Source organism: Perna viridis, chromosome 15, assembly GCF_037379345.1.
Source record: "Perna viridis isolate PV_CMFRI_1.1 ecotype Kerala chromosome 15, ASM3737934v1, whole genome shotgun sequence".
Taxonomy (NCBI): domain Eukaryota; kingdom Metazoa; phylum Mollusca; class Bivalvia; order Mytilida; family Mytilidae; genus Perna; species Perna viridis.
Genome location: NC_142459.1, coordinates 24,192,991 through 24,202,404, shown reverse-complemented (window position 1 = coordinate 24,202,404; position 9,414 = coordinate 24,192,991). Strand labels below are relative to the sequence as shown.

The following is a 9,414-nucleotide window of genomic DNA, read 5'->3' as shown; positions in this document are numbered from 1 at the left end:
TCGGCTCCTGTGCTTCATATAATTTACATGTATTCAAACAAGCATAAACTGTATTATCTATATAAAAATCCACATCCGCCAGATAATATTTTAAAATTCTATTGCATACTCAAGTATTCGATCTGTATTTAACTTCGTTCGAAGGCAAGTCAGTTCATATGGAACATATCATGGATATCGTTGGATGCATCAGAAGTGTAAGCAACACGGGCTTAAAATACAAAGAGACTACATTAGCCTCATGCTTAAGATACTTGATCCAGAGGGAGTAGATCTTAGAACCAGGCGTAGACTCAGGAGAAGATAATATATTTTAAAAGGACCAAACTATTGTTGTCATATGGATTCCTATGATAAGTTAAAAAGATAGGGCTTGTGCATCAATGCTTGCATCGATGGGTTTCGCAAGAAAATAATGTGGCTCAAAGTTGGTAAATCTAGTAGCAACCCAAAAGCTATAGCTAGGTATTTTGTTGACGCTATAGAAGATCATAGAGGTCCATCCATATAGGATGAGAGCTGATATGGCACAGAAAAAGGGCTTGTTGCAGTAATGCAAACGTTGTTTGCTGGGGACGAAGTGACCTTTCATTTACAGTAAAAAGCACTATGAACACTAGAATTGAGTCCTGGTGGTGCATTTTGCGAAGACAGTGTTGTCAGGTGTGGATATCAGCGTTGAAAGGTCTTCAAGAACAAGGCTACCTTTCAGGAGACAAACTTGACATCAACTTGATTCAGTTTTGTTGCATGAAGTTACTTCAGGTATCTTTTGTTTTTATTCGTCAACTTTTTTGCGTTTATTTATATAAGTCTTTCAGCCAAGTCTGAAAAGTCGTCTAGTTATCGATTTAAATGGTTACCCCTGGGAACCGCAATATTTTTACATTTTTGTAATAATGCATGCCTGAATTGGTAGATACAACCTGTTACACCTGACAAAAAGCGTCCAAAAGTTGTATAACGCGGAACCTTTTAGCCCCTTTTCATATGGGAATCGGCATGTGTCGGAAATTGGAAATTATGGGATTTTTCACAATTAAAAGTATGTTCGGATATTTGAATAGAATGATACTAAAGTCATATTAGTTTATGGCACAATAATTTGAATAATTTTGGAAGATCAGTTGCATTTGAAAGGGATTGAAGAATGTTCATGCACTTCTTTCTGAAAACACATGATTAAAATTGCCAAAACATCTTTCAGATTGATAAATCGATGTGATAGAAATCAGTATGAGGCAATAAATTGTTGAACACAGTTTCGAAAACATGATATATTTTGACAATTAGCGATAAAAAATGCATCCGGAATATTGGATGCAGTCCGAAATCGTTTCGAACAATGGTCTTACCACTGAAATAATTGCATATAAAATCTTCAACCACGTTGTGTGGGACGACAGAATTTCGGTATAAAAGACAAAACAGTGTGAATTCTGCTGGTGCGTTAGAGCAAAGCTTTACGGTGCGCTCGATTAAGTATACAGAGTTTCCGAAAACTATTTACTTCTTATTTGGAAATTTTAATTTAACACATAAATGGGTTAGCTTTTCATTTAATTTATATTCAAAACTTTATTTGCCGGAGATAGATTCAATAAGCTTGGTCATACTACTAAGTATTCAATTTACTTACTCTGTTAAGACTTCATTTTAGACGCTGAAAACTTTTTCTTATTTTGTAGGCACATTTTGGGATCGATAAGAAGATCTCAACAATTTATGAGATAATGAATTTATTATTATTCAATAAACATGTCATATTTCTGCCACGTAATATAAAATCAGACTTTAAATACATTGTATCTGATTTTCATGTGAGAATAAATCGTCGAAAAAAACTATTAAAACTGAAATTCATACAGTACATTTCTTTGAGAATAAAACACATTCTTTAACAAAACTTCATATAGGAATTTTTCTTTTATGCAGATGAGACTGGCTTAATTTTAGATCAATGTGTTTCCCCCTTTATAGAGACTGTTCATAAAGCTTTGATAATTCATGTAAATGAGCGTCCTGGGCTTTCTTCACAAGTCGGATACTGTACCTAATGTCCATGGGACAGAAGTATTCGTTCCTCTTTTCCTTTACCTGTAGAAAATCCATTTTGACATAATGGTAGTTGAATTTATTTCTCAACCTTCAGCATTTATTTGTATGGTGCGAAAGTAGATTCTCATGTTGATGTAGATTGTTTCAAATATTCTACATTACCATATAACATTCAAGATTCCTTCATGTACAGTTTCATCGAAGTCAAGCGGTTTTGCATAGAGGAGTAGCACTTACACTGTCTGATAGGCAAACAGACAGACAAGAGGATTCCTATATACTCCCAAACTTTGTGGGGGATGTACTAAAGCAAATTGACATCTTTATGCATACAGGTTCATGCCTTTCAAAATAACGCATCATATTCAAGAACATTTTTTTTATTTTGGGAAACAAAAGCACAAGCCTTAAATCATCCCAATTTTGGAACTCTAATAATATCAGAAAAAAATATTCTATAGCCTTCAATATGTTTAGAAAAAAATATAATTAATGAAAAATGTAGTTTTAGATTAACATAATTGTGTTTAATCAGGCTAGCCACATGATGATGCAATGAGCTACTATTGAATTTAGTAAACACAATGCATTTTTTCCTAAAATTACATTTTGTTGACCATTCTTCATTATATCATCCAGTTCCAACCAGTAACCAAAGTGAAAGACAGGAATGTCGAAACTTCAATAGAAGGGCCTAAACATAGTCATCTCCCATATGTTTGATTTCCATATGTTCATAAAATCTTCTCTAAGGTCAGCAACATGATGGCAGTTTTAACATATTCCCGCAGACCTGAGCTTCAGGTCTCCTCTCAAATCCAGAACGCATACTAAATGCAACACTTATTTGGGTACACATTAGGCCTGATCCAGTACATAAACGCATACAGTTTTCAAGTCCTGTGTACAAGTGGTGTACAAATATTAGCTTGTACTGGAAAAGAATCTGAGAATATTCTTTGGCAGCATATTCGGTAATTGGAGGTATAATTCATGTAATTCAAATTTGTTCTAGTCCATGTAATCCAAGTTTGGCCTAGTCAGTGTAATCCATGTTTGGCCTAGTCAGTGTAATCCATGTTTGGCCTAGTCAGTGTAATCAATGTTTGGCCTAGTCAGTGTAATCAATGTTTGGCCTAGTCAGTGTAATCATGTTTGGCCTAGTCAGTGTAATCAATGTTTGGCCTAGTCAGTGTAATCAATGTTTGGCCTAGTCAGTGTAATCCATGTTTGGCCTAGTCAGTGTAATCAATGTTTGGCCTAGTCAGTGTAATCAATGTTTGGCCTAGTCAGTGTAATCCATGTTTGGCCTAGTCAGTGTAATCCATGTTCCTTATGCTAATCATGATCTTCCTTCTGTTACTAATAGAAGTACATGCACATGTACAATGTATGACGTATGGGCAAATTTTTATATAATTTTCCAATGTTGTCGAATTCAGACTTTGGCAAAATGTTTGTAAACAAAATAAAGAGTGAATTCGGATGTGTCAAGTTGTAGCTGAAATATATGTTGAAAACTGATTTGTTCAACGGGTCATAGTTTTCCTTTCCTAGTTTGTCTACCCCGGATTTGACTTTTTATGAGCAACTCGGCGGGTGTTTCTAGAAAAGCAGAGGACGCTTACCCTACCGGTGCACCTGGTACATGCTCCCAGTTTTTAGTGGAATCCGAGTTGCTTATTTGCTTTTTTTACTTTGTATGTATGATTTTAGTTACTCTATGTTCTTTGTTGTGAATGCCTTTTATCCATGTCTGGTCTTTGTCCCTGGAATACATTCTTTTGATTACCGCTATAACCTTGGTTCACTTGATTACTCTTTGATAAATCGTCCTACATTTTGCCTTTTGTGTATTTCCCACGTAATAAAAGCGTTTTGGTTGCAGTATGGCGATATATTTGTAAATTTGAATAAAGAAATGAAGGAAAACAAATAGAGATATATCATGTTCCTTTGTCTTTGTAGTCCTTTCCATTTTATGAAGATTCCATTTTACTTGGATGGCACTGGAAAAAATGCATTTTTAAAGTTTCATAACAAACCGTACGCCGTACATGTAATACGTCCAAAGCCGGCAACTGTCTTAAATAACCTTAAATTTCTTTTTTAATTGTACTTTTAAGTAAAATCGAACAAGAACAGAAAATATATAGCTAATGCTAAGTGCATCTCCTAAAGTACCTAAGGTAGTAGACCTAAGGTAAGGGACACAACCGGAACGTCTGTATTCACCATTTTACATCAATGTTATGTAAGCATCAAAATTACTTTGAATGATTTCATTCTGTGTCAAATTAAAGCTTGAGAGCCTTTGGTGAAATTGAATATGATACAAACATACATGTATCACTGACTTCATGAGTTATTTCCTTTACTATAGGTCTACCTCCTTAAAAGTACTTTAGGAGATGCAGTAGTGTTTGGATACTTTCTAATAATTTTGTTCTGGAAGTGTAATATCAGAGTCAGAATTAAGAAAAAAGTCCAAACAACTAAACACAACACATTTTGTTTCAGTACCATTCGATGTAAGAATCAGGCATTGTACTTTTCTCAATTGATCTTTGTTGCCTAAGAAATATTTAATACATCTAGAAAACTTAATTTATATCCTGAAGTATCTGTAACGTAGATATTTTTGACTGCTTATATAGGAAAAGTGCGGTAATATTTTCCCGCCATTTTTCCAGTGTGCATTTCAACTAAATTGAACCTAACAATATCTTAGAAGACAAACTTTTCAAACACTTTGATGCTTATATCTGGAGGTCAAAAAGGTATGAATAATTGGACAATACAATAACACCTCCGCGGTTTTTTCTCCTTCTGGTGCCGCAACTACTAATACATTTTGCCTGATTCTTTTACAGAGTAGTACATGTATCAAACATAGTGTGTAGTAATGTATTCTCAAATGTTTTATTTTGTTTTATCCCTTTCTACCTCTTGAACTCGTGAGTCAATCCAATATAGATACTTACAACCAAGCAGGCATGCGCATGTCCTGCATCCATTACTGTCATATACGTGTCCAAAAGGGCATCCGATGGAGCACTGCTCACCACACACTGGAGGATCTAAATGTACAATTTCGTGTAAATTGAAAATATTTATCATGATTTCCACAAAACTTTCAAACAAATAACAATTTGAACAAAATCAGAACTTATACTTAAAGGATTGGTTGACTCCGATTTGTAGCTAATAATTTAACTTTCAGGCCATAAGTGTAGTGGACTCAATAGTGGACTAATACAACGCTTTACGCTCCCTTTGGGAATGTGTTATGGCTTCCATTGCATACATGTGTACAAAGTCATTGCAATGTATATTGACACATAGGCCAAAGACAAGCATCCTCCATTCTTTTCTGCTGTTTGCTTTAATACGAATGCAATTACTCTATGGCATTTTATACTAATGCAAATACATGTACATGTAACAATGTGTTGTTACAAATGATGAATAAGACAGGGCAAGTTTTTATTATACATTAAGTATAAAGTGTATTTAACTTAAACTACCATTTTATGCTTTCTTACAACTGCGTTATAATCTAATATTTACCAAGTGGACCACCGCCATGAGGAAAAGGCTGGGCCTGAAAAATATTAGAGTGTATTAACTTACTGTTTTTTTTTTTAGTGTAAGCATAAGTCCTTTTCATGGGAAGAAAAACACAACATTTACACGGTATTGTAATAATAAATATCGAAGGACATGACCTTCTTCGTTAGTAGCGAGTATTGTTCACTTAGTGAGATATATACAGTATCTGAGACTTCTGAATGCACAAGAAAATACAATTACATATACCATAGAACAATCCGGGGGTTGAAATGTTCTTTTTGTAAAAACTATGTCCCTTTTGTACACAGTTTTTGAAACAGGCACAGAAACATTTTTCACACCATAAAAACAACTAAACAAGTCTTAGAACAAAAACCAACACAGACACAAAATAGAAAAAAAATAAATAAATTTAGGCAACTCAGACACGCTCTGCACCATGCTGCCCGATGATAATTATACCGTTGTATACATACATGTAATCTATCAGGATAAAACGTATCAACTTTAAGTAATTCTGGAAGCACATACTTATTCACGACCGACTGGTGCACGATGACGACAGAAGCTTTGGAGCGATAACTTGTTTCATTAGTATATGTGCGAGACGATTCCACAGTGAAAGAAAATATTGCAAAATTGATAATTAATAAGTACATAAAGTTACATACTTTTTTAGTGCCGGTTTCATCAATTGTTTTGTACATATGTACTTACCTTCATGGAAACAGGAAGAAATGCAACAACTAATATGACCCTCAGTACTTTACAAGCGTACATATCTTGGAACATTTAGTTCAAATGTCTACTGAAGTGTTATGTAGAAGAACCTGTTACATATATGCGGTACATGCTTATGTGCGACATGATTTTATTTTCTTATTTTTGAATGAAAAACGAACTACATGAACAATATGACAGTAATACAGGGCCTTGTACTAATGAATTGTGTTCCTTGTAAGAGTCAGGTAAACATAACTTAACAAACAAGAAAAATATCCAAACAAACAAACCGAACAAAAAATCAGTAAAATCTGTTTCACTTTCTGAATAGCAAATATAGCGAAATAACAAGTCATGGTTCAATAGTTTAATACCGTAAATCGGAGAATGCTTGCTTTTATGATATTTTAATTTTTGCAATATTTCCAGCTATAGAAGGCTCGAAAATTGTTTACATGCAGGTAGGATCATAAACATTATGACAAATACACAGACTCATTAAACTAAAACCGTTGAAATTTATTTGCCTTTACTATTGACAAAATTCAAAGGTTAAGCCCCTTTCACACATCCCCTGTGGAAATCATCGGCCACGAGGACTGTACATCCACGAAAGTTACACGTTATTCGATTTAAACATTTAGTGTTGTTATTGTTTTCTGAAATATTATACAAAATGTTATCTTGAGTGCTAAAGTAACATTCGTTTATTTCTTACGTTTCAATAATTCAAGGTATATATTATATGACCCTAGCTTCCAAAGCAACATATGGTAGAAAGGTTTAATAGCACCCTCAGATATTTGGTCGATATTTTGGCCCTTAACATCGATGACTGATATATTTCTACTTAAGAATTTTCTTTGAACACATCAAATACTGATAATAACAATTTCTGTTTCTTGATTTAAGTACTCATATAAATATTGGTAATTTTAAGACTAATATTTACGAAAAGATTTTTTATTCCATATTGTTAACTATCCGCTTTATGTAGTGATGTACCCTTGTCACAATCATACGGTGTTTACACATCACAATCGATCCATTTGTTGGTGTTATAATCATTTGGATTTTAACGAAAGAAATCTTTACATAACCGAGCTATAAGGTATCTCCCATCTTATATGTAATGGTTATATTCTTCACAAAGCAGCGGAAGCCCAGTAGCTATTCAATAAATTGACTAAACCTTTGATTGAAAAGACTCATTCGTAGGGATATAGATATGATTTAGTTGTCAAATCGTTAAGGATATTATCGGTATTAACATTGTATCACTCATAGAGTCTTTATAATGAATTTAAAACACTATATTCAAAAGCAGTTTTCGGCATGACATTGGTTATGTCCTTATTGTATAGTGTATGATTTATGATATAATGTAGTTCTCAACCTCGCATTGGAATAATAGGACCTTTACTGCATACGATAAGAACATGATTTTTGTAGATTTTAACTGGTCTAGAGCTAGCATGTCAGTTAGTTTAGTTCCACCTGTCCCAAGTCAGGTATTTCCGGTCTCTCTAGGTCTTGTTTTGTTTTCATTTTCAGTTTTCTTTTATGTTACTGAAGTCGAAAAGGGTGACTGTTTCGGTGTACCTGTGTAAAATGTTGTTTTGGGATCAACTGCAACATGCCCGGTGGTGTTGGGGTTTCCATTGAAGACTAAAATTTGGCTTCGAGCTGACATTTTTCATCCTGGTGAGGTTTGTTGTCTTTCAGCATATTCATCAAACATATTCTCATTATGTCTTACTTAGTACAGAAATAAAAGTAAAGCGTCGCCTTTTTTGCACTCCTTATAATTACTGAGAGTACAGTAATTAACGAAAGTTTTGTAGTAGAATTGCGTAATAATTTCTGAGAAAAAAACAACATTATTCATTGTATCACGTGACATGATGACATAAAGTGTACTATATATTGTGTATTACTAAAATGTATATGAAGTATTTCTATAACAAAATGTCAAGAAATATTTCTGTTGTTTTGACCTCCATTTTGGTATTTGCTACATTTGCTGCTCTTGTTCAGATAAATATATTAACTAATTCAAACTATATATTCAATGTGGGCCGGATTGATGCAAATCAGACTTTCCATTTCTGCTGTTGCATGATACTTATTTCCAAAGATACAAAACTCGTCAACCCGACTTTATATTTAGTATACAATTCTTACTTCACAATTTTGAAACAAATAATGCGAATTATAAAACCCCAGATAAAAAAGGATCGTATTAATACGGTCAAACTTCAGAAAACGATGAAAACGATAGTGCTTTAGTATTTTTGTGTGACGTCGTGTCTTCATTATTTTCTGTTTTTATGTATGTTCTATTTTATTTAATTTAGTTATTCTCCCACAACGAATATCTTATTTTGGTTATTTTATTTTTTATGTCCCTCTATAAGATTTTTTTTCAATTATTATTTTGTGAGTTCTGCTACCCAAAACAAATTGATATATTATTGAGGCACAAGCCACTTGAGTCAAAATTACAATGGGTCTATGGTAAAGGTTCACGAATATCTGTACCCTAACTATGCATGTTTGTAATTGGTTTTGTCCCCAAATACAAAACATTTATTGCTGTAAGGTATATGTTTGGCTAAAATCTACTGACTTCCGAATTGTTTTAGAAAACTACTTTGATTAATTCTACTAGTTACGATTGTTGTTTTACATTGTTCCCCTTAGTTCTTATGAAACACAAAATAAGTGATCCCATCTTTCGTATATGAAAGTCCGCAAATACGCAATAAATCTGGTTAAAAATGACTATCGATTCATTTGATTGAATGTTAAATAGATTAAAATATTTCACATATAAGTTTGTTTGATATATGGTTCAAATAAGATGTATGTCACATGATAAAGCATAAATCTAAAATCATTTACATCTTTATCGAAATAAATATATTGACAATCATCACGACGCATGTTTGAGTATTCATATTAGGCTGTAATTTAGATTTTATACATGCATGTCAACTTTACATGTATTAGTAACTTAATGTACATCTTTAACTGATGGATTATACGATCTAAATTAAC

At 33.3% G+C, this 9,414-nt stretch overlaps 1 long non-coding RNA gene across 2 annotated transcripts; it reads right to left on the bottom strand.

Annotated features, from left to right (window-relative positions):
* Positions 1-1,770: 1,770 nt before the first annotated feature.
* Positions 1,771-6,534, bottom strand: LOC148597554 (uncharacterized). 2 transcript variants are annotated; one of them, XR_015919050.1, is made up of 4 exons: positions 6,349-6,534; positions 5,629-5,662; positions 5,043-5,138; positions 1,771-4,067 (listed from the first exon to the last, which is right to left on the bottom strand). It is a non-coding gene; the product is annotated as an uncharacterized LOC148597554 (long non-coding RNA). The 2 variants fall into 2 exon arrangements; XR_015919049.1 differs by having other exon boundaries at positions 1,771-3,420.
* Between the last annotated feature and the right edge of the window lie 2,880 nt (positions 6,535-9,414).